This window comes from Acomys minous (assembly GCF_964271855.1).
Source record: "Acomys minous genome assembly, chromosome: 7".
In the NCBI taxonomy this organism is placed as follows: domain Eukaryota; kingdom Metazoa; phylum Chordata; class Mammalia; order Rodentia; family Muridae; genus Acomys; species Acomys minous.
In genome coordinates this window covers 6,375,402-6,398,490 of record NC_140488.1, presented here as the reverse complement: position 1 = coordinate 6,398,490, position 23,089 = coordinate 6,375,402, and the positions used below count along the sequence as shown (strand labels likewise).

At 46.6% G+C, this 23,089-nt stretch overlaps 1 long non-coding RNA gene across 2 annotated transcripts in view; it reads left to right on the top strand.

Annotated features, from left to right (window-relative positions):
- LOC311601332 overlaps window positions 1–21,000 on the top strand; it is a 41,685-nt gene extending 20,685 nt beyond the window's left edge. The window contains exons 2-3 of one of the 2 annotated variants that reach the window (XR_014780517.1): window positions 4,220–4,328; window positions 20,903–21,000. This is a non-coding gene — a long non-coding RNA (uncharacterized lncRNA). Of the gene's footprint in view, window positions 1–4,219; window positions 4,329–20,883 lie in introns of both variants that reach the window. The other variant, XR_014780518.1, reaches the window with a different exon arrangement.
- The last annotated feature ends 2,089 nt before the right edge of the window (window positions 21,001–23,089 follow it).

Sequence of the window (23,089 nt, the reverse complement as noted above, 5' to 3'; positions counted from 1 at the left end):
GGTCCAGCTGTTATGGACCCTTGCCTGTGCCCTCCTTAGAGGTCCTCAGGATGAGCCTGATCCAATGGTGTCCCTAATAGTTAGAGCAGCCTGCTGTGCTGATCTCACAAACTGCCTGTTTGCAGAAGGCCAAGCCTTTAATCTCACCACTTGGGAGGCAGAGGCAGGCTGAGAACTGTGAGTTCCAGGGAGCCTGTTCAACAAAGCAAGTCCAGGACAGCCAAGGCTACACAGAGAAACCCTGTCTCAGAAAAAAGGGAAAGAAACAAGGAAAAGAATGAAGGAAAAAAAAAAAGAAAAGAAAGTATGTGTCCGGGGCTGGGCAAAGGCAGCTGAGTGGATGTTTGTAAACTTCCCTCAACAGTTTTACAGGAGCAATTGGCTCAGGCCTGACCAATGGTACTCTGTGGTGCTGAGCACCCCCTCACCTGGGGTGGGGGTATTTCGTGGTCATAAGCCCCCTCAAACCTCTGCATCCCCATCTACATCCATGGGGACATCTGAAACCAGGACCTGGGGCATCAGGAGTGATTTTACAAGATTCCTGAAGGGAAGGAGCCTGGTGGTTTATGCAGCCTTCCTGGGACTTGGGATGGGGCTCAGAGCCATTTTGTGACACAAGTATTCCAGCACCTGGGGATTTGAAGGAGCAGCCTTTTAGTGCCATGCCCAACAGAGAGATGGTGAGGGAAATAGGCAGGTAGGTTTTTTTGGCATCCAGGGACTTGGGGTAAGGTCTCAGAAAACTTTTGTAATGCAAGATTTCGAGCATCCGGGGACTTGAAAGAGGAGACTTTTGTGCCATGCCCTACTATGTTGCTGCCCTTTCTGAGTCACAGTGGGCAGTTTATAGCCATGAAAGGCCCTTTTCAGGATAGAGACATTTTAAGATAAAGCAGTGTTGACACTAGTTAGTGTGTCTCCAAAGGCCTCATGAGAGTTGGCATGAAAGCCTCGCCTGGGGCCAACCTCAGAGGTCCCAAAGGCAGCATGGGAGTGGGAGTAGGAGGCAGGGAGGCCAAGCACCTGAGAGAAGGGCCCACAATGTTTCAGCTCTTCCCCTGTGTGACCACTGCAACAAACAGAGTCCCATTAGCCAGAATCAGCCTTTAACCCAGCCACTCCCTGTGGACACAATGCTAAAGGGCTGACTTTTGGAGGTGGAGTTACTCCCTACAGTGTCTTAGTGGTCATTGTGTGTGGGACCCAAGAGGACAGCAGAAGCCGCACTCCACCTCGCAGGAACCTCTGGACTAGGGAGACAAGGTTCACACCATACTCTCACCTGGTTCTCAGGCATGGGGCCAGTTTTGGGTTTCAGAAGCAGGCAGGGCTCCAAGCCAGAGCCCAGACAGATAGGTGGACAGGGAAATTGAAGCTACATTGTTTTCTTTTGAGGTTCTAAGAAACCAGCCTAGTCTCACTTGAGGTTATTTTCCCTGCTCTCCCTTCCATGTCTGTGTCTTAGGACTTGAGAGTGTGAAAGCTCTGTTTTTAGGTTTCTGCTGCTTAGAGGTTGCCTGAGGGCCAGCTGACAGGGAAGATCTCCTTCTCTGCCATTTCCCATGCAAAAGAATTTCCTGGAGGGCAAGGCAGGCTCTCAGAGGCAAGGTGACAGCACAAGCTGAACTATAGAGTTTTCACACACACACACACACACACACACACACACACACACACACACACACACACACACCAGACAGCCGGCACTCTCTGTAACACAGAAGAGACAGACACATATAGGGAGAGATACACACAACAAAATCACAAGACAGCTTTCAGGTAGGCACATGTTCAGACTCATCCAATCAAGAGACCGGGGACCTTAGACACAGGGAGCATGAACTAATGGATTAAAATCTGGGCTCATTCTTGGAGTTGGAGCTCAGTAAGAACAAGGAGGGGTGAGTTTATTTAGCAGTCAGTCTCAGAGGCTGAGAACGTCCTAGGCCTGGGTTAGAGTGTACAGATGTAAGGAGCTTCCAAGACCAGGCCTAGGCTAGCAGACAGAGGCACTAGTTTTTGAGACAACAGCTGAAACAGGCAAATAAAAGAGCCTTTCACAGGACTTCATTCAGAGCTTCTGGACCAGGTTCCCTCTATTTGCTTTTGCTGCTGTGTCTTAGGTGGACACCTTCTGCATGTCCACTTCCCATTGCAATTCTTCCTTAGTCAGGCAAGATTCCTATGAGCCAACTGCTGAGCCGATCATGCAGGCTTTATTAGCTGTAGCAGTGGCCATAAAACTATCACCATAGCTAGGGGATGCGCCATTGGAGGCCTCACAGAGGAAAATGCTCGTGCCTAGATTCCCCTGGCAGATACTGCACTACAACCCATCTCTTTTATTCTGTCAGTTTCTTTTAGGTCTCATGTGCCAGGTGACTCTCACCGAGGAGCTGGGCAGAAGGGATTGTCCACCCCAAATATAGAAGACACATAACAAAGAAGAATTCCATTTAGTTTGGCTTGTCGAACCAAGGAGTTTAGTGAGGTCACCACAGGACTGTGGATAACTCCAAAGCAGCGATTCCGTTGGGGGATTCTGTGCTCAACTGAAAAGCAGGCACACTATGGAAGCATTCCACTCAGCTTCATAAGACATTATAACACAGAGAGTCACCCAAAGCAGGGGACACGGTCACAAATGTGTACCACTGAGGGCTTCCTTCGGGCTATACAAAGGCCCATATGCTCTTCCAAAGATTCTTACCCTTGGGAACTGTTTCATTAGGTGAAAAGAGGAGGAGTTTATCGACCAAGGGCCCCTTGAGGATCCCATGACACCTGCCAAGTCCAAGGGTTCTTTGAGGCCTAAAAGCTCCCCTTTTTCCTTCTGAGAAAACTGTAGTAGGCCCAATCTCCTCAAGGACTTGTACAGGTGCTTAAGGATGTACTAGTTAAACATCATGTGCAACCTTGGGCAAACAGCCCCAGCAGGCTGAGGGAGGCTAGCTTCCCATGGTGACCCTTCTGGAGTAGACTGAAGTAAGCTCTAAGTTCTGCTCAGGGTTTACAGTCCCAATCCCTTTGTCTATTCAGAGACATTCTTTTTTTTTTTTTTTTTTTTTTTTTTTTTTTTGACAAGATTTCTCTGTGTAGCTTTGCCTGTCCTAGAACTCAATCTGTAAACCAGGCTGGCCTAAAAGGCACATAGATCTGTTTGCCTCTGCTGCCCGAGCTCTGGGATTAATGGCATGTGACATCACCAGCAGCTCAGACATTCCTTAAAATGGGACAGATTCTATAGCAGCTACAGTGGCTACATCAACACAAATGAATAAAGGCACTTCAAAAACGGCGACTTTCACAATCTCTTCCACACCAGTCCCTTCCCACTCAAGGACTCTGTCCCTCTACGTGAGTGGTCACCAGAGTTAATAGGCTCCTGCAGTAATGTGGATGTTGAGTATCCTCCAGTGGTCCATTGTGGCAGGGGTTTGCATTATTAAGGCATGCCTCTGACAGACTGTGGTCGCTAAGGGCAGAATGTCTCCCTCTTCTCTCCCCTGTTCTGTGCTTTCAGCACTTGGTCCTGTCACACTCGCCTGCCAGGATGTGTTATTGTCTCCTGAGCAGAAAAAGGCATGGGAAGAAACTGAGATTACTGTCCTTGCAAACTGCCCCAGGTGTTTCACCGTGGTAATATGAAGCTGGCTAAGGCAGCTTGTAAAGGCCCCCAAGAAAGTGCCAGCCTTGGTCTTAAGGACATGTGTAAGAAACGTGAAGTTTCTCTACGTGGGAAGGACACAGATTGCTGAACTGAAAAACCCTACAATTCAGAGGCATCCAAAGCCCTACACCCTATTTATTTACATGCAGGAGCTTACTGATGAAGCCCAGCAACACAGAGGAGTGTCGGGAGCCAACCCAAGGTCACTCAAGGGTAAAAGAATCTACTGGCTATGGAAAAATACTGATGGCCCATTCCAAAGCTAACTTCTTCCTTTCAGCCTTGTATAACTTCCTCCTTTCACCCCCTGCAGATGTTGTTCAGCAGGAAAGCTAGGGACTTTCTGAGAGATAGAGAGATAGTGTTCCGAGATAAACCACAGGATGTTCCCCTGATGGCATCATCTGGAGGCATTCTTGGGCCCCCGCCCCTGCTGCTTAGCCCCTGCCTCCACCCCATATAAGCTTTTGTTTTTGATTCAATAAACAGACCTTGATAGGAGTTCTACTTGGTCTCACCTCCTTCTTTCTCGTCCCATCTTTTCAGGTATGGCTCCCCTCGTGACCCCGTAATTACTGGTCCTGCTGGACAAGACAGAGGAGGGCAGAGAAATCATGTAAAAAGCCTGAGGATAATGGAGGAAGCGTGCACCCAGGTATGGGACATGAGTAAAACTGGTGAGCCGCCTGGACAGAATCTTATTCAAGTCCTCTTCCACTAAGCATGGGAGGCTTCGTCCTCTCTGCACTACCACTTTGAAACAGGGTGCTGGTCTTCAGAGAGGTCAGACTGGGCTACATACTGGGAGGCAGGGCACCACTCCTGTTCTATCTGGTTGTGGTTTCCCACTGTAAATCTGTATCTCCCTCTGCAGACCGGTGCTAGAGGCAAATGAACACACCACAGCCTCTGCTGTCCCTCACTGAGGTGGAGCGCGGCTTCCTTCTACCGCACCTTCCACACCTAGACTCAGTCAATAAACACATGCACAGTGGAGCCTATTACTATGTTCAAAGTAGCACCCAACATGTCAGTGATGGTGCAAAGCTCTAAGCAGGAGGACTTTGACTGGGTGAACACAAGGATTGTTATTGGGTAAAGGGAGGCCAAAAGGCTGTTTTCTGCTTAGGGGCAGCCTCCCTTAAAGTAATAGTAACCTCTCTTAACCTGCCCCAAAGGACAAAATTCTTGGGCAAGGCCAGTAGTTCAGGGTCAATCCAAATGTCCTGTACCAGTTCAAAGAACCCACCCTACGGATCGTCGTAAATATAAATGTGCTTCCTTACCTACCATTTTGGTTCTGCTCTCTTCTACCCAAGAGAGACAGAGAGAGACAGAGAGAGACAGAGAGAGACAGAGAGAGAGAGGGGGGACACAGAGAGAGAAGGTGGGAGGGCCTTTGCAGCTTAATCTCCAACAAGCCTTTCTACTGATGGCTAGTTAACTGTACTCTTACTTATACCTATTAGGTTTGGATGACTTCAGTCATGTCTAGCTAAGCAAGTAGAAATTCTCCTTAGGAATTAACTAAAACTATTTTATTTTATTTTTCCTCTTCCTCCTCCTCCTCCTCTTCCTCCTCCTCCTCATTCTCTCTCTCTCTCTCTCCCTCTCTCTTCCCCCTGTCCCTCCCTCCCTTCCTCCTTCCCTGTGTGGGTGTGGGTGGTTTGCTGTCAGGCAGGGTCCATATGAAAAAACTCAATGAACAACTTGTGCAACTTGCTCTCTCCTGTGGAGGGCTGGGTTGTGCATCTGTGGCTTCCCTGAGGCCCTAATATATGTGGAGAAGAGGCTTAGCTCCTTCTTTAAACCAAGAATATGCTTGAAGGAGCCAGTAATGGTTTGGAGCCTGGGCCTTGAGGACTTTTCCCTGAGGCCCCAATGTAACCATGAATATACTTGGCAGAGCTGCTAACGGCCTGGGGCAAGCCTGGCTACATATTCTGAGAACCCCACTTTTCCCAACATTTGGGGCTATGGTTATCAGACCCAAGGCCACTGCTGTGTGCTTGGCTGTGTCTTGCTCTTGAGATGACCTGTCCTTGTGTGGCATTGCTTGATTAGCTTCTTGCTGATTTTATCACATTTTACCCCTGTAAATAATCTATAAGATGCTGTATCTTTCTTTTTCTTTCTTCAAGACCTGGTTTCACTTTGTAGCCCAGGATGTGCTGAAACTTGCTCTATAGAACAGGCTGGCCTTGAGCTCAGAGATCCACCTGCCTCTGCCTAGAAACATTGGGATTAAAAGTGTGCACCGCCATGTCCAGTGATGCTGTGCTGGTTAAGAAGCTTGTTTGGCATAAGAGATTGCTTTTATAAGACCTTCTGCCCACAGGTTTATCTTCCCTATTTCCAGTTTTTCTATCTTTCTCTTCTCCTGGCACCTCCCTCTCAGGATATTGTTACTGAAGAGTGACCAGCAGGTTCAGGCATATGGCCACCTGAAGGGGTGTACCTGAGTACAGGAGAGAGACTAGGCATTCCTGTGATACCTCTGTCCATATCTGTATACTGATTACGTATATATACATGAGAAGTCGTGCCCAGCAGAGAGGAATCAGCAGTAAATGTGGGACAGCCAAATTCTGACGACGACATTTGTCACTTTAGACACTTTGCTTGTGCACTCTAGTTCTTAAAATGAATTATTAAAGCACTTCAAAAGCTTCTTTATTTTCGTTCTAAAAGCCTGCCCTTGCTTCCCTGACAAAGTTTCTGTGAATTTAAAGGCATGAGAACATGCAGGTAAAACTCAAAGACAGAACACCACCTATTAGGGCCAACTAAGCTTCTACACCACCTACCCCCAGCAGGGGCGGAGCCTAGTGCAAGGGAGGAGCAAGCAATGGAGGGATAATTTGAACTAGGAAATTTGCTTTAAAATTGCTTAGATCCACAGGATGAAGTTAATTTAACTGTAATACCACACCTCAAATTTCTGGTTACTCCATAGTCCAAAGCAGACTGGAGGAGAAAACATTTTTTTAAAACTTTAAAAAGGTTTAGGAACAAAAAGTGACATCAGTGCTTAAGTTACTTCATGATGACAGAAGGAACAAGGAAAATGGATTTTTTTGTGTGTTGGTGTTATGTTTTTGGTTCTGTTTTTGATGAAAATAGTTATAAAATCTCCAAAAATGGCTCCTACTGGTTCCTCTGAGCCAGTGCTCCTACCACAGCAGGGGTTTTACAGACCAATGGGCCAAAGACAAGAAAAGACACATGAGAACAGTAAGAAAATTAGGAAGATCAGCTGCAGTGGCTGGGTGGCTCTGAAGGCCTCTGCACTAGTTCCAGGAGGTGACAGAACCTACAGCAGGGGAGGAAGCTTGCTTGTGTGGGGGCTGTTGTTTGGTTATTCACTCACTCACTCACTCACTCACTCACTCACTCATTTGCTTTACATCCCTACAGCAGCCCACTCCCTCCTCTCCTCTGGGTCCCACCCTCCTACCCTCTTTTCTCTCTCAGCCCCCTCCCCTTCTCAGAAATGAGAGCCCCCACCCATCAACTCACCTCAGCACATCAAGGGTGTTTTAAAGGTGGCCTAGATGCTGGTGGCTGGGGGCACAAAGGGTGGGATGACTGGCAGCCTGGCAGCCTGGCCTTAGGCCCCAGACCCTCCTCCACCCCAAGCCTCTCAGGAGAGCCACTTGCTAGTGAAGGTGAGCCAAAGCCATGGTCTGGCATGTGGCACAGATCAGGCAGGACAAATGTGCCTGAGAGGCCACAGGCAGGCGTTGACACTCACAGCTTCATAGTGACAATGCTAAAATATTTCTGACCTCAAGTCCTTTTTCTATTTTGTCATCTGCTCTGATTAATGTCTACACATCAGGTTTTACCACCTCAAACCTCCAATTGGAAACACTCTCGTGGATGCAAGGAGGTCTAATGAGCTCCCATCAATCCAAGCAGAGCACCTGTTGCTCTCAAAATGACCTGTGGCATTTAAGGCTAAGGGCTGACTCTAGAAAGTGGGATTTGACCCTCCCATTTCTGGTTCACAGGTATTTTTTCTTTCTCCATATGTCCTTTAACCCCGTCTCCTGGGTCAGTCTGTCAGAATAGCCTTCTCGCTCTGTGACAGGGACAAGGAGAACAGAGCAGCCTAAGAGAGAAATACAAAAAGTCAAGGCTAAAACTGAGCTGGTAACATGTCCTTGAAGAGAGTTACAATGTATCCTTCCTCTCTTCTCCACCCACCCTTTCAACTACTTATGAGATCAACTTCCCGGAAACAAAGAGATGTTTATGTTATGATTTTGATGTTTTCATTAGTTTAATTTTGATACAATTTGACAGGATACATAACATTAACATAGTACTTCCAAAAACTAACAGTTTATGGCTGACAAATTTCAACAACATCAACTACAACAAAATAAAGTTGCTAGGGGCAAAGAGCTGCTAAAGGTAGGTAGCCTCTGTTGGGTCTCAATTCCCTGAGGAGTACTTAGTTGTTCCAAGCAGGCCTTCTCAGGAAATTTTTTATGAAGGTGGGATGGGGCTTACTCCTATAGTACTACTAAATCTCATGGAATAAATAAATTAAAATCTGATGTGGCTAAAATAAAAATATCTTTATAAATAAGGGTTTGTATATAAAGATTGAGATAGATATATATTTGCAAAAAAAAAAAAAAAAGCCAAAGAGGGTTCCTCATAACCTATAAAATCCCAAGTAAGTTATTTAAAGTACACAGAGGATGCATAAGCTATATAAGGTATATGAAGAACAAAAATTAAAGGCCATATTATGCTGTTGAAGTTTATAAGGTCCATGTTTAGCAATTAAAAACAGGCTGTAAAGTATATCAGATTAAGTTTTTAAAATATCTGACTCTCATTACATAATAACTGAAAGTATCAGACTGATGTAACGGATCTTCTGGGTGATTTTCATGTGCTGCCTTGCACTGCTCTATTGAATGATTCTGGGATATCATCAACTATCCCTATATGTTTGTCACTGGGAGGTCCCTATGTGTCCCTTCCATCTTTCTGACCTATAAGGCTTAAGGCTTTGGGGTCCATGGAGACTGATATACAGTGCTTAAAATACTACTTCATTCATTAACTGAATTTTCCTTTATCTAACAACCCACAAGTTGCCCAAGCAGATAGATAGTCCCCAGGTTGAAATAAAGAGCCAATGCTCTGCTCTCAAAGCACAATCCCCCTTTGGGTACTGTGTTCCATGGCTCTAACATGGTCCCTGGTTCTAAAGGACTCTGTGCCTCTGGATGGACAACAGGAGAGGCTGGTTCAATTGTCCTGGGCGGGGTCCACCTGCTCAGGGTTGATATCCTGAGATCCCCTCATTGAACCCCATCCTGTTTTAATGTCTACAAAAAGGAAAAAAATAATAAAAGACTCAACTAGACTTTTGGCTGTTAGCCACAGCTCTGGACCTCTTGAACATCTATGGGACTTTTAGAGAGGAAAAACAACTGTAACATGTTTGGAATCAGTGCTTATGTTAGCCCTCCACATATATTATTTACTCGGAAAGTACCTCTGCTCCAAAAAGTAGGGATTGTTTCCAGATTATTTGTATCAGCTGTTTCTCTCTAATTGTATAGATTTCCCATCCAAACTAGCCAAAGATACATTGTACTAGTTACAGGATTTAATCTGCTTTACAACCTTCCACCTCCATTCAATATTATGATTAGAATACGTGTATTGATAATTCCTTTCACAATGCTAGAAGGTATTAGTTGGTCAGAGAACATAAGTGTCTCTTGGAGATTCAGACACTGGTAAACTCTTCTGGCCTTTAAAATTAAATAATAATTAAAAAGGAGGGAACGTCTGAGGCCTGGACTGATCAACCAAGGCTTTCCCTGAGGCCCTGACCTATGGACAATGCAATATATCCTTCTTCTCAAAATTAGCATTGTGTTTGGCAGAGCTTATAATAGTCTGGGTCCAGTCCTCGGGAGCCTGATGCCCCCCAGAAGCACTGATGTATAGGAAAGGAAAGAATGTAGCTCATTCTCTGAAACCAGAATTCTGCATAATAGAGCTGGTAATGGACCGGGGACGCAGTCTTGGAGGAGCTATGGCTCCACATCCTGCAACCTCAAGTCTTCCATCACATGGAGCTGTGATTACCAGAACCAAGGCCATTATGTGCTCAGTCTATAATGCTCTGGAGGTGCCCTGTGTTTCCCCTGTGATTCCCCTGTGTAACTTTGCACAGCTTCCTGCTGACTGTGTCCCACTGTATGATAACATCTGCTGACTTTGTCCCATCTCTCCACTGGAATTGGTGTATAAGATGTAGTACTTCTTATAAACCTGCTTGGCCTAAGACAAAGATGTAGCAAGATTTTTGGTGTCTTAAAAAACCCAGTTATGGTATGTAAACATATTTTGGTTTTAATCCCAGGCCTGGGCTATGTGGCTGCTTCAGATTGTCCACAGCAGCAGACTATTTGCCACCTGTGTGGTTGGCAGGGCTGCAGTTCTGCGAACTGGAGATAGTTTAATTCTGGGGACTCTAGACAGGGGATAAAAAGGCCAGAGCCTCAAGAGAGCAGGCCTGGCTTTTTGTCTTGCTGCTGCTTTGTCACATGGTCATGAGAAAAGAGGTGATAAGTAGATTTTGGAAGCCAGGTGCTGTGGTGCAGGCCTGTAATCCCAGCACGTGTGGGAGGCAGAGACAAGCAGATCTCTGTGAATTTGAGGGAGTCCAGGACAGCCAAGGCCACACAGAGAAATCCTGTCTTGAAAAACCAAGCGCCTAAACAAAATAATATTAAGAAGAAGATGAAGGAAGATGAGGATGAGGATGAAGAGGAGGAGGAGGAGGAGGAGGAGGAGGAGGAGAAGGAGGAGGAAGAAGAAGAAGAAGAAGAAGAAGAGGAAGAAGAAGAAGAGAGATGAGCAAGGCTCAGGATCCAGGGCTCCTCAGGTCCTCAGGGTTGAGACATCCCTTCCTAGCAGCAGCAGCAGCTGGAGAAGGAGCCCACGCAAGATTTTTGAGAAGGAAAGCTGGAAGACCTTTCTTTGCCAGCTCTGCTCTGGAGAAGACTGGAAAATCATGGTAATTTACAAAGCTTTTCCTTGTTTCCCACTTTTTGTGAAGAGAACCTCTTCCTATCTACACACCCCATTAACAATGTGCTTCAAGCTCCTCATTCAGCAGACAGTGTTGTTTACTAAAGGGTAAAAGACTTTGACAATGCACTCCAGTTTGTCCCTTTAGATGTCTGAAGACAGGCAGTCAGGTAGGCAGAGGATAAGCCAGTTTATGTCACATACATGTATTGTAAGGCCACTCTTTCAGCCAGCCTGGGAACATGACCCAGGCAAGCTTGGGAAAATGACCCCAAAAGAATTGAAGGTCAGCTCAGCTTCAGTTTCTGAGATCAAGGTGGCCAACCAAGATAAACACTTTCAAATAAGGAAATTCTCTGAAATCTTCCCATCACCCCTCTTTGCCAAGAACAGCTCCCGAGGCCAATGACCCCTGCAGTAGCCAATAATAATTAGACAAGCACCCCTAGCCAGAGTCAATCCTAATATAGGGCATGCAGCCCCTCCTAACCTTTGCGGTTTTAGCCTTTAAAAAGTCTGTAACAGTGACTCGGGGTGTGCCTCCCTCCCTCCCGCATGAGTGCTTAGGCTCCCTGGCCAGCATAGGCAATAAACCTTGTGCTTTCGCATCAACACTGTGGTCCTCAAGTGGTCTCTCACGACGACCCCCTACTGCCCGAGTGGACTCTCATGTCCAACAGCATCACCACCTTACACATGAGTCATTTCTCTTTACTGGGGTCCTGCCACAGCACAGCACATCTTTTGCCTGCCACTTCTGTCATTCTCTGCATCACAAAAAAGACCAGTAGGATGTCATGTGGTCAGTACAGCTGTGTTTCAAATTGGCTAACCTAATCCATTTTGTTTTACATCTATGGCTACTTCAACTTCCAGAGGGACAAGCCAGAGCTCCTGGGGAATACTGTGGGGAACAAATTGACTAATGTGGCTGTGGTGAGCGAGGCACAATCTCCATTCACAAGTGCGGGGCCACATCCACAAATGGATGAGGCTTTTACCTCCCAGACATTCCCCTCTGAAACATAAGGCCAAGAAAGATGGCATGAAGTCCCAACAGGGGTTTCCCAACACACAGACACCTGCAGGGAGCCTTTCCCCAGGGCCTTCTAGTACACTGAAAAAGAGCAACATCCCTGTAAGTGGCCCTGACAACTGCCCACCTCAGGACACAAGTGGCCTGAGCAGAGAGGGCACATCTGATCATGGGATGGTTCCTCCATCGGATACTCGTAAGATCGAAGGGGCAGTGCCTGCACCAGGTAGCTCCACAGCATACCTCTGGTACGTGATGTCCATACCTCTGGTACGTGATGTCTACGTAGACTTGCCATTCCATCATGAAAGCTGACCTCTCAACCATATCCCTAAGAGAGGCCACTGAGGAGGAAGAGGAGGAGTGAGAGGAAGTGGAGGAAGGGGAGGAAGGGGAGGAAGAGGAGGAAGAGATGGACAAGGAGGAGCAATACACCGATAACACAAGTATAATCTGTGCACCGTTCAAAAACAAAACAAGCTCATGAAATCCCAGTGCACTAAAGACTGGGAAAAAGTCACCATTTTTTCAAAATAGGCCAGTTTCAGTTCTTACTACATGAAAACAAATCTCGTGGTGCTGAATAAACATCTTAAAGTTGAGCCAAGAGTCTGCCTCCTATGCTATCTGACCCTTGGAACTAACCTGAAGGCCCAGGCTTCCACACCCTTGGGTCAGCCTTGCCCTTCCATGGACAGCAGCCACAGTTTTGTGCCCTCAGCGAACTGGATGCATGAGGCTATAACTACTGACCCTATGGTGTCACCTCACAGTAGTCAGGTATCTGGAAGCAGGAGATTCCATTCTCCAGGGTCCCTCCCCTCTGCACCTGTTACCAGGAAATTTCTGAGTAGCAACCGAGGTTCAGAGCCAAGCATCTCTTAGCCCTGTATAAGCACACCTCAAACTACTGCCTGTCTGCTAAGAGATGGACACTACTGTACCCTGGCCAAGGAGATGCAGGCCTTTCCTCTCAGTGCCATGGGGTAGGAAATTGCCTGACACATGAGCAAGACAGACACTAGAAACTTTGTAAAGGAACCTGCAAAGGCTTGCTACAAAATATCCTCCACTTAACATTTTTTTTTGGCTTATTGAGATGGGGTTTCTCTTGGTAGCCTTGGCTGTCCTGGACTCACGTTGTATACCAGATTGGCCTGGGACTCACAAAGATCTGCCTGTCTTTGTCTCCAAGGTGCTGGGATTGCAGCTGTGTGCCATCTCACCTGCCCCGCCCCCTAATACATGTTCCTCAACCTCAAGGAATCAGAGCTATATTTAGGATTTGTAAGATAAGAAATAGCTGGATGGGAGCCAGCCTTCTTTGCTGGGGAAACCTCTCCACAGAGCTCTTGCACTGCAGAAGGACTAGTGGCTTTCCCTTTTCATCACACATTCGCCAGGGCATCAGTGTCGACTCAGTGCCTGGCCCTGGACTTGGCACCTGGTCTCCTGGATGTTGTTCATACACTACATGGATCTGGGCTGGAATAACAACATGAGGAAGCACACATGATGTGGGGGGCGGGGCACAGACACTAAGTGCTGTTTATCTGTGCAATCCACAGTGCAGCAGGAGATCTTTAGATCAGAGGGCATTTCCTTGCAGTTCTCCATTTCCCTAAATACTGAGATACTTGGGGCCATGTCAGGAAGGTTGGGTGCACCACAGGAGGGAGAGCCTCTTTACCATCCCCATCATGAGGGCATGACAGTCTGGATGGGTCTGGGAACAGCACAGAGTGGGCCATGTTCTGCAAGCCAATGGTGGCTCAATCTTGCCTTGCCTTTAGAGTCTGCACTGTGAGAGTGAGCTGACAGGGCCTTTACTTAGCTGCCTTCTCAGCACCATTCCACCCCGGCTCCTCTGAGCCCACAGTAGTCACACTGTCCTACTCAAGTGAGGAGAAGTCCATTTTGGAATATATCCTGCTCCTCTCTCCTAGGTATGGGCTTCTAGCATGGCCTTTGGGGTCTGAAACTTGGTTCTGGTGGCTCAGCTGCAGCCTGGTGAGTACAGATTGAGCTTCCAGCTCCACACAACCTTGTAGGCTGCTGAGAGTTCTGGGCACAGCAAACACGGCCTGATGATGAGAAACTGCGGATCTAACGACAGAGACCTGCCCTCCTTGCACTTCTGGAAAGCTAAGAGGAGGCAGAATGAAGTTAATCACAGCATAACAATTAGATGGGGTGAAGCTGTACATTTCTGGCCAGACCCATTGTATCTAGCCTGAATCTGGAGTAACAGCAGTTAAGCTGTGAGTCTGCCTTTGGTCAGTGATCATTATCTCAGAGTCTTTGTGTCATTGTGTTGAAGGTTTCTCAGAACCTTTGCAAAAACCCAGTGCTCTGACCTGTCTGGCAACCCAGGAAGTCTCATATGCCTGAGGTGATGGCTCTTTCCAGATAGCCCCTAGATCAGATAGGAACTTTGGGTGTGTGGAAATTGACTCGAAAAAGATGCCTTTTCTTATTTTGAGACAGAGTTTCTCTGTTTTAGGCCTGATTGTCCTGGAACTCACTCTGTAGACCAGGCCGGCCTTGACCTCACAGAGTTCCACCTGCTTTGGCATCCCCTGAGTGAGTGCAGGGATTAAGTGCAGTGGTACCTCTTTTATGTAACAATAAAAGTGATTTTAGGGCCAGGTGTCATGGTGCATGCCTGTGATCTCAGAACTAAGGGAAGCAGAGGCAGGCAGATCTAAGTGAGTTTAAGGCCAGCCAGTTCTAAAATGTGGATCTACAACAGACAAGGGTACACAGAGGAAGCTTATGTTCGGAAAAAAGAAAAAAAGGAAGGAAGAAGAGAGAGAGAGAGAGAGAGAGAGAGAGAGAGAGAGAGAGAGAGAGAGAGAGAGAAGAGAAAGAAAGAAACCTTATCTATACAAAGTAAGTCAATCAATGAGATCCCAGCAACCATGCTTAGTAATTCTTCCTGTGTGGTTTTTTTTTCCCAACTCACTGACTTTTAAACAGACATTTGTTATACTGAAGTAGCCAAGAAGCCAGCATGAGTTTTGTTGTGCTCATAGGCATCAGACACAGCTATCTACCCATTTTGCCTGATAGAAGGGAAGTGGATCCTTTTGGTGAAGGGGATCTAAATGTCTTTGGACCTAACAGTCCAGAATTTGTTGACCAAAAGGGGCAGCAGCATGGTGTCTTCTGTAAGTGCTTCTCAGCTGAGGTTAGGGTTGGTCCTGGAGGCAGTGACCTCAGAGTGAGTCAGCAGGCAGGACAATCAGAGGACTGACTGTCTCTATGCTGATGTCAACTCACACAGTTGTGACACCTGAATAGGGCAAGGGGACATTCCCTCCTCTGTGTTCCCTCAGGCAAGGCCACTTCTGTTGACAGGACCTTGTGGAGCCTTTCTCTAGAACCTCCATCCTATCCAGTGAGTGCCACTTCCCCTCCCCCACCCCAGACTCTCAAACTGCACAGACAGGCACAAGAGCACCAAACCCCAGGTTTGCATGGCCTGTCCTTAAGCAAAACCCCACTGCCTGGCGTGCTGTTGAGAAGCAGCAGAGCATCAATGTCAGTGGAGTTTCAGGGCACACAGGGCATGTGACCTGGGCCTCCTCACTGAGCTCACAGCCTAATGGCAAGAAGGGGAGGGCCCAGGAGGAGCAGCACAGGGCTTGCCAGCTGCCTGCCTCCACACTCAGGAGGAAGGTGGAAGAGTGGGTGGCAGGAGGTGGGGCAGACCCAGCACTGCTTGAGACCCTCCAGGAGGGAGATCACAGCCACAGGAGGGCAAAGGGCACAAACTCTGCTCCAGAGTTTCCTTGTTTCCTTCACTTCAAGTGGATTCCTAGGCTTTAAGTCTTAGGGTCCCTGGATGGGCTGAGCCTTGTGGTCACCAGACAGCACAGGCCTCCAGCGCACAGTGTCCTGGCCATGCATCCAGGTTCAAGCCGAAAGACTCCCACACCAGGTGAGGGGAAGCATAGCAGCACAGACTACCATTGGTCAGGCCTGAGCCAGCTGCTCCTGTAAAACTGTTGAGGGAAGTTTACAACCATCCACTCAGGTGCCTTTGTCCAAGCCCTGACACATCTATTCTTTTCTTTTTCTTTTTGCTTTCCCTCTTTTCTTTTTTCGTTTTCTTTTTTTCCCTAGACACAGGGTCTCTCTGTGTATCCTTGGCTATCCTGGACTCACTTTTAGACCAGGCTGGCCTTGAACTCAGTTCTCAGCCTGCCTCGGCCTCCTGAGTGCTGAGATTTGAGGTTTGGTCTTCTGCAGACATACAGTCTGTGAGATCACTGGAGCAGGCTGCTCTAACCATTAGGGACACCATTGGATCAGGCTCATCCTGAGGACCTCTAAAGAGGGCAGGGCCACGGGGCCACAACAGCTGGCCCAGAAGGAAGTCAAAAAGGAGTATCAGTGTTGGGCCAGGACTGAATGGAGAAGGAGTCTATGAGGAAAATTGGAAGTAAGATTAGGGTGCACTGTAGCAGGAGGACTGGTGCTGGTCTTGTGGGTGGGGCTGTGACTGCTGAGGTCAATAGTGGTGGGCGGGGCTTGTATGCTAGGGTGGAAGGGTGGGTGGATCTGGACCTAGTAAGAGTTAGAGAAGGAAACTTTGTGCTCTGTGGAATCCCTTGGGAACAGGTGCTGGCAGGGGAGGGGGAGGGGCGGTGTTCTGGAGTGCTTAGAGCTGAGGCAGGGAGGTAGACAGACTGAGGCAGAGGTGTGAGGGCCAACCTGGATGTGTTGGGCACACTAAATTACTAGGGAAGCAGGAAGTGGTGAGGTGTTGGGGGTGTGTCTACAGATCCTGCAGTGTGGAGGTAAGGGGCAGCCAGGGTGAGAGGCTAGGTGATCTCTTACAAAATAGGGCTGGGCTCTGGATGTTGACCAGAGAGGGGGCAGGGTTACCCTAGAGCAGGACATGGCTGTGTAGGTGTATACTAGTGTGGGGTTGTGAGAGCTGGCTGAAGAGTGGTGGGCTGAGCTCTCTTGCTGATACAGGGCTTGGTTGAGGTAGTCTGGCCTTTAGCTCAGTGCTGGACTGTGTCAATATAACTTTTGATACCTACTGAGTGTTGCCTGGACCTGCTGAAGGAGAAGAGTGTCCAAGGGCTGTTTCTGCTGTGGAAGTTGTTTTGGGCTGGGCTGTGTAAGTGGTGAGATAAGTGAGCAGGGAATGCCGAGCACCAGGCCAAGGCTATGATGTGAGTGGTCACTTTCTGAGGAGGGGGCAGAAGGCTGAATCCTCACTTGACCTTCATTTGGCAGAGAACACCTGTAGCAGTGGGGCACTGTGACCTGCTGAGATAGAGTAGTGGGTGGGGGCTGTGCTTGCAAAGGTCAGGGAAGGGCAGTGGGTTTCAACCTTCCTAATGCTGTGATTCTTTAACACAGTCCCTCATGTGTTTTGTTGCTATTTCATTACTGGAATTTTGACACTGTTACAAATGGAACCTCAACATACATAGCTGTTGTGGGGGTCGCGACCCACGGGATGAGAACCCTGTCTGTAGGGGGTGGGTGAAGTATTGTACATTCACAGGGAGAAGCTGTGAGTGCTGAGTTAAAGAGCTGTAGTTGCAGGTGGGAGAACAGAAGCTGTCTCTGCTGGGGTCGCTTGTGCTGGAGGTGTTGTGAGTGGGGCAGTGATGACTTAGGTAGTATTCGAAGGCAGGGCTTGATGCTTAGTTGCAGCTGAGGCTGATGATGTAGGCATAGTGGGTAGAGGTTGCAAGCCAAGGTAGGAGCTTTGAGCAGTGACAGGTCGGCCTCCTGTCTTGTAAGCTGATGGACACGTTGAGGGCTGGGTGAAGTGTAAAGTGTTGGCAAAACTACTGAATGCAGTGGAGAAGAGGGAGCCTGTTTGTGTGTGCTGCAGCAACTCTTGTGGGTGGGGCGGTGAGTGCTTTCCTAGGTGGGCTGGATTTGGACTCGATAATCCAAGGAGGGGTCAATCATCTTACCTATCTCCTTTTTGGAAGGAATAGTAAGTGTTCAGCTCTGGTTATTTAAGTAGGCATATTTGGAGTTATTAACAATGAATGCTCTGCCCAAATTTTGAGAAACTCTCTGAACAGACCACCCAAGGGCCGAGTCCATATGCAGTGGCAAGGATCCCTTTATATTGCAGGGTCAAACCCAGGACACACCTCCAATGCGCTGACGCAGCAGGTGCAGGGAAGTAGCCTGGAGTCTCAGTTGAGAGGGTTTTAAAAAATAGTTTTTAGACAAATAAATAGCTTCTACAGTATATGATTGGATGACATCTGATCAGAAAAGCTGCATGCAGAAGAGTTACAAGACTTAGAGTTTCATGGTTGGGTAATGTAGGGGCAGTTGGCCTATAGAAAAGATTGGCTGATGCAGTCATGGGGGCATTAGGAACTTTTGGCTGGCCTCTCCTAACTGGTTGTTGCTATATGCCAGACCACCTGCTGCTCAACTTGACCAGCAGAGGGTGTATTTGGACTTTCCCAAGGTGAGTTGATTGTGTTGCCATGGAATATTTTTTTTGTTCAGACTATTATGTGCTTAGTCTGGAATCTGGGTTCAGGCCTTCCCTAGGTTGAACACAAAATTGAGTTTCCTTTGCAAAATGCAGTTTCTTTTTCTAAAGGGAGTTTGTTTGGTCCTTACAAACAAGATAGTTTAGACTGCCCGGTTTATTTTACATTTTAAACCGTTTGTGTGTGTCTGCAGATGTAGGCAGATACTCTGAAAAGCATAATCACTATTTGTCGTGGAAGCCATTCAATTGTAGAATAATATAATTACCTGAATCCTAGGTGGCATTAAACAGAAAAGCATAAAAACACAACATCTACAGGAACTCAGAAAATGCCAACACCAGGTTGTTTCAGTTTTCTTTAGGTATTTTTAATGATATTCAATAATACTACATGTGGTTTACAACCATCTATAGTGAGATCTGCGGCCCTCTTCTGGCGTGCAAGCACACATGCTGTGTAAATAATAAATATATCTTTAAATAGAATTTTTTTCTTTAAGATCCTAAGGTACAGCTTATATTTTAGTCCTTTGAATTCACATAGTGTCTTTTCTTGGGCTGTTTAGCTTTGTTTTCTATCTTTGACCTAGTGTCAGATGGTCTCCTGACCCAGGACAGGTATGTTGGGGGAAATTTTAAAACAAGCATGCTTGTATTGTGAGACTGGGTGTCTAATCCAGCTCCACAGCCAGCTCTTTAATCGAGTAGTACAACATGAAGCAATAGAATTTCAACCAAAATTAATGAAAAAAGATGGCGAACAATATGTCATTCTCACCAAAGGAAAAGCCTACCAAGAGGGCATTCCAATTCAGAACATCTTTGAACTATATACAAGGGCACAAAACTTTATTAAAAAACAGAACAAAACAAAAACAAAACCAGAACAAACTTGTTATTAAAGCACATGACGATTCAATTGTGGGAGAATTCAGTGCTCCACTGTAACCAATGGACAGATCACTGATGGAGAAACAAAATAGAGAAATAATGAAACCAACAGATGGAATGAATCCAATGGAACCAATGATTATCTACAGAACTTTTCACTCAAACACAAAAGAATATTCTCTCTTCTTAGCCCCTCATGGAACCTTCTCGAAAATTCATAGTATATAGTCGGTCTCAAAGCAAACTGTAACTTATACAAAAAAATTGAAATTACCCATTGTGCTTTCTCAGATCACCATAGATTAACATGGATCTCAACACCAGAAATAAGAAAAACCCTATACAATCATGGAAAATGACCAACTCTCTACTCAGTGACAACCGGGCCAGGGAAGAAATGAAAAAGAAATTAAAGACTGTCTAAAATTCAATGAAAATGAAGGCACATCATACCCAAGCCTATGGGACACAATGAAAGCAATAATAAGAGGAAAGTTCTTAGCACTAAGCGCCTTCATACAGAAATTGGGGAGATTCCATGTTAGCCACTTAATAGCTCCTCTGGGAGCTTTCACAACAAAAGAGGCTGACAAACCCTAGAGGAGTAGATGGCTCCAAATAATCAAACTCAAGCTGAAGTCAACAAACTAGAAACAGAGGACAATACCAAGAGTGAACAGAAGCAAGGGGCTGTTTGATAAGAAAGTCAACAAGATAGACAAAAGACACACACTTAGCCAAACTAACTAAAAGGCAGAGAGAAAATATCCAAATCAACAAAACCAGAAAGGAAAAACAGAACAGAACAACAGACACTGGGGGCGAAAAAACCAAAGAAACATTAGGTCTTACTTCAAAAAACCGTAGTCTAAAAAATTGGAAAATCTAAAGGAAATGGACAATTCTCTTGGTAGATTCCATTTACCAAATCTAAATCAAGATCAGGAAAACAAGTTAAATACCTGTATAACAACTAAGGAAAAAAGCAGTCATTGAATGTCTCCCAACCAGGGGGGGAGGACTGGAAAGCCTCAGGGCCAGATGATTTTAGCTCAGAATTCTACCAGACTTTCAAAGAAGAGCTAATACCAATACCCTTCAAACTATTGCACAAAATGGAAACAGAAGGAACATTGCCAAACTCACTCTATGGTACCAGAGCCATTCTGGTACTTAGAACACACAAAGACCCACCAAAGAAAAAGAATTTCAGGCCAATTTCCCTTATGAACACTGATGAAAAATATACTCACAAACAGAATCCAAGAACACATCAAAGATATCATTTGCCATGACCCAATAGGCTCCATCCCCGGAATGCACAGTTGGTTCAACATATAAAAATCCATCAATGGAATCCATCATATAAAAAATGGAAGGAAAAACAAAACATGATCATCTCATTAGATGCTAAAAATCATGTGAAAAATGCAACACCACTTCATGATAAAGGCCTTGGAGAGATCAGGGATAAAAGTTCTGATAAGCTGGAGCATTGACTATTTACTAATCAGTCCCAAGCCCAAGATTTTAATTTCCCTTTGGTGGTATTCAGAATATAGACTTGCGGGTGCCTCTCATCATGCTAGAAACAAATCTGTCCAATCTGTATACCAAGTCATCTGGACTGAGAAAAGAATGTCCACGCTTTTACTGAGTCTCAAAGGCATGAGTCTACCCCAGATGTCTTATAGACAAAACTTTAACTTTTGTCCCTAGTCTGTATTTGTTTCAGCAGGTTTTTACCAGGCTAACAGACTCCATCCAGAGCTTCTGAGAGCTGGACCTGCTGGAAGTTGATGTAAACCAGTCTCGCAGATGTGACTACTCCCTGTCTCTTCAGCTGGTTTTTGGTAAGTGCCCCGTTACCTAGCCTTTGACAAGCTTCTCAGCCTTTCTCGGCCCTAATAACAGTGTCCCAAATGTCACCAGGAAAGAAAGTTACAGAAGAGACTGGCTTTGCCCATTGTCCCACTTTATAGCATGAAATACTGAGTCAAGGACAACTCTCTGGCAGGAGGGACAAATGGCCACAAGGAAAAAAGCTCTTAGTTCTGTTTAAACCAATCGTGCCTTGTGCCCTCCTCATATCAAGCAAAAAGTGGGTGCCATCCGGATAATGGTCATGAGAGCACAGTACCTGGCCCTACAATAGGCCATGTCAGAGGAATATCTGTCCCTGTAGCAGGCCAACTCCGTGAATAAGTTTCAAGGAGACCCGTGATTGGGCCTTCAGGGGACCTGTCAGAGGGGGGAATGAGAGACCAGAAGAACTAAAATTGGATTTCAGGGTCACCGGGACAAAGGATAAGAAATAGGCCCAAACAGGAGAGCAGGCATGATAAGGCATATCTGACCAGCTGAGGTAGAAAGAACCAGTCTGGCTGCAGGAGGGCAGGGAGGGTCCTGGAATTCTGTGTTTGGACAGTGAAACTCTGTCAGTTCTCAGTTTGAATCTTGACACACCTGACCTTTCCTCAGATGAGCTGGGTCAAGTTGCTCAACTTCATCCAGGAAAGAGGGCCTGGGGCTCAGACTGAGAACCTTGCCCAAGGCTGTTTGTGTAATAGCAGTCCTGGGAAGGCTTTGTGAATCCTTGTCTGTGTGCTGGCCTGGAGTTTCCTTAAATAGTCCCTGGACTTCTCACCTGGATGTGTCCAGCCTGGGAACTCACAAGCCTCACAGATGTCTCCAGCTAAGGTCAAGTTCCTCCCCTCCATGAGATCCTAAACCCTCGCAGGAGAAATGAGCTGGTGCTGTAACCTGTGGACCACGGTGGGGACCGATCTTGCGTGACGTGTACATGACCCAGCTATGTCTATATAAAATAGGATTTCCTGAATTATACCTGATGTGCTTTCATCTTACCTGTTCCTCTTGATGTCTTCCCTTTCCATCAGAATGAGACTGGTTAAAGACTCACCCGCCCCACCTTTCCTCCTGAGGTACTTTAAGTAAGAAAGACCCTTCCTGCCTTGCGGGGTGGACACCGGGACATAGCTGAACTGTGCCACCTCATTTTTCTTAGCTTCAGATAGCCACAGTCCTTGGGGGAAGGTCCAAATTCATATCTGGGGACAGGTCCTCTCTTGGTTCCCAGTGGTTGAAGCACTTTTGTCAGGTTTCTGGAATGGAGAGTGTCAATCAGGTGTTTCTGATTTCAGGCCCTCAGGGGAAGTGTGTTTCTAAAGCTGGGTTTCAAGTATTCTTGAACTGGGTGGGAGGGGCCACTCAGAGCCATTTTCTGAGGCGCCTTAAGAATTGTTGCCATATTATGCTGTTTGCATACACAGCCTTGTAGCTTTCAAAACAGTAGTTAAACTCCTGGAAGAGTGACAGATAGACATCGCATTCTAAATTCCTGCAATGGTATTGGGGGTGAGCTCCTGGGAGTGGATAGTCTAGTCTTCAGAATCTGTAGGAAAATGCAGGGCCTGCTGTTTTGACTTTTTTATTTTCTCGTTTTTCAAGACACTGTCTCATTGTATAGCCTTGGCTGTCCTTGACTCACTTTGTGGACCAGAATGACCTCGAACTCAAAACAATCCACCAGGCTTTTCCTCTTGAATGCTGGGTCTAAAGGCAAGCGCCACCAATGCAGGCACCCTTTGGATCTTGAGTCACCCTTGCCAGGCATTTCCAGAGCTGCTTCATCTTGACTTCTGTCTCCTCTCTCAGAAAGATGAGCCTTTGGTGCATGGAGTACCGCTGGAGGCAAGAGGGAGCCAGGCGTATTTGACAGAGGTGGTAGGTATTGGCAACCAGGTAAGCTGTCATGGGCATTAATGAATATGTGAGAAGGCCCCTTCCCCCAGAGAGAGGACTGCATAAAGCATGCATGGCTCTGTGCTGGGTCCTAGGGAACCCTGAGTGGGAACTGCCACTCCTGCCAAGGAAAACTGGTTTTCTAGGAACGGGAGCTAAG